We start from the raw sequence: 2,981 nt of genomic DNA, 5'->3' as shown, positions 1-2,981 counted from the left end.
CTTGGACTAATTGTTTCTGTGTGTCTTTGGTTTTCTTCCTTCTTCTTTGCTCTGGAAAAGGAGAAACCCATCTAGATTGCCACTTGCAAGCTTTTAAGATCCAAGTCATGCTATTCACCAAAGTAGGACGTAGAACAATATTTTTGTGTAGTATGTTATGCCAATTGAGCTTGATGTCCCCTGCAATCATGGTCTTGAATTCACAAGTTCAACAACTCACTCCCTCCTTGTAGCTGGCTGTTGTCAAGAAGCCACTACGAACTTGCCCCTTGTCAGCTGTACTATACACATGGACATTCTCACAGCACATACAAATATGCATGTAGAAACATTGTCTGCTAACCCTATCCATGGTCATGGACACACTATTGTTTCCTCTGAGTTTTGAAAAGCTTTAAACTTATTATACACATAGAGGTACTGATGTATGTGAATATGTATATCTATATTTTTAAAATGATCTTTGAAGATATTTTAATCACTATAAAGAGAATGTCATCCATTTTCAAAGAATCATCCCAAATCCTCCTACACAGTGCTCTTCCGGTGCTATGCCTGTTGAGAGTATGATGCTATTTACTCCATAGGAGACATACAATCCCATTAGGAGATGACGAGGCAAATTTGTCTTCTAATTTCTGTGTCCATAAGAATTAGCCTTTCCCTTTCCCTAAAGTCTTTCCATACCATGCACAAGATTGATCAAGTATACAACTTTTTATTAAAGTAGAAAAGTAAGAGTATTTTCTACTCATTGATTAAATTTCAAAGAAATTTGAGATTCATTTCCCTTATTTGACTCTATTTGTATTCTGTCTCAATTCTAAATAGTGAATGCTTTGTCATATACTATTTTCCCCATGATTTCACCCATACCGAGGATAATTTATTCTTCATCATTCCATGGAGAAATTGGGTTTTTACCTATCTGATCCAACTCTTCCTGGCTTCAGGACAAACTTTTTATTATGTGTCTTGGATCAGAGTAGCTTACAAATAGATGGCAGTAAGTGAATATGGGTCTTATTGGCAATTATAGACTCTGCTTATGAAACTTCCCTAATTTTTTTATCCCTTTGATTTGAACCTCAGGCCCTGACTTTGATTCATACCATCTTGGACCTCCTTGGCTGTATGCCAAGTACTCCTTTCTTGAAGGTAATTTTCTAGCCTTCTCACTTCTGGACTTTGTCTTTTGCTGTGTGTTTTCCTCTCCCTTTGTTCCTCAGATTTCCAAAAGTTCTTTTTCATTTAGACTGATTATTTTTACCCCCTCTTTCTGAAGCAACACAACTAAATCCTGTTTCTTTTGGAAAAAAAAAAAAAAAAAAACCTTTAAAAACTTCATTTAAAAAGTTAACAATCTTTCAAAACTTTTCTTTTATCTTACTTTTTTCTAAGATTTCACTCAGAGGTTTGTAGGTTGCATAAAGGTTTGCCATTCCCTACTACAAGTGTCTTATAATCCTCATTGATTCCATATATTTTCATTCTATTCTCTCTCTAATACCACTATTGTGTATACCCCATTTATACTGTGTATAACCCATTACCTGTTGTAATAAAAAGAAGTCGTATTTATAGTATTATCTTAAATCTCAGTGTTCCAAATCTCCACATGCTTATCTAGCTATAACTCAGTCAATTTCTAAGTTTGCTTTATACAAATATTCCCTATACCACCTAAATCCCGATAATTAGACATTTTTTTTACACTTGTGATGCTAGGCTTAAGGGTCTTTAAGATTCATGAGGTTAGGGACTTGGGTGTTTTTTTTTTTTTTCCTTTTTAACTGCTGTATCCTCCATGTTACAAGATTTTGACATTCAGTAATAGCTCAGCAAACATCTGATGGACAAAGGAGCATACATTTGCATTTCCCAGGGTCTCAGGTTGTAGTTGCTCTCTACTTGTGGAAAGCCAAAACTACCTGTGACTATAGGTAGTGTTCTGGTTACCTAGTGATGCTCCGACAGGAATATACCACAAATGGGATGACTTAACAAACAGAAGCTTATTCTCTTACAGTTTGGAGGCTAGAAGTCTGAGTTCAAAGTGTCAGGCTCTACGGACTGGGTGAAAGCTCCTCAGCTTTGGGCTTTAGTTCACCCTCCTGCTCCTGGCTCACTGAAGCTGGAGGCGTTTCTTCACTCAGACAGCTTCTGGCTGCTGAGGCTGACAAACTCAAGGCTGACGAGTAAAAAGGCCCAGTTCCAATGTTACCAAACAACATGGTAGGTCACTAATTCAAGTCCAGAAGAAGTTCCAAGGTCGTCAGGGCATGGCAGGCTGCTGAACAACAACCTGGCTACATGCAGGGTTCAAGCGTGCCAAAAAGCTAGAGACCTTTCTCAAAGCTGCTTCTTATCTACTGGAAGAAGCCCATATCCCTAATGCAGTTACTCAGCTGCTGTGGTACATTTCACCATGGAATTGATTGCCAATCTCACCATGGGAATTAACTACATCCAGCAGCCCAGCCACTCAACTAGGCCCAGCCAAATTAATGTACAACCTTAACTACCACAGGTAGTATCTGTCCCCTTGAGCCTCATTGTGACCTGCTGCATGAACACGAACAGCTACAACTCCTTCTTCTTTGTAAGATACCATATTGACTCTTATCTGCAGGTTTTATCCACTACCCCTCTATCTCTTCATTCTAGTTTTGTTTTGTCAGAAGAGAGGGTAAGTCAGTGTAGCCAGCATTGCCATGCAAATGGTTAATTCATTCATCTGGTAACTGAAAAGTCACTGAGTCCACATGTAGACACCTCGGAAGAAAAGACTAGCAATATACTTCTGACAAGTCAGTCACTGGAACCCTATGGACCACACAGTCTGACATAAATGAAGTCTGACCCAGTCCACTCAATAGCAACTGGCATTTGCCATCTCTTGTTTCTTTCTCAGGCTTTTTATGCCTAATGATCAAATGTACATGCACTGATTTCCTTGCATTCCTTTTTTTTTTTTTTTT

This window comes from Orycteropus afer, unplaced genomic scaffold (genome assembly GCF_000298275.1).
Source record: "Orycteropus afer afer isolate SDZICR_OR568_19922 unplaced genomic scaffold, OryAfe1.0 scaffold00007, whole genome shotgun sequence".
In the NCBI taxonomy this organism is placed as follows: domain Eukaryota; kingdom Metazoa; phylum Chordata; class Mammalia; order Tubulidentata; family Orycteropodidae; genus Orycteropus; species Orycteropus afer.
Note: the sequence above shows the minus strand (reverse complement) of the source record.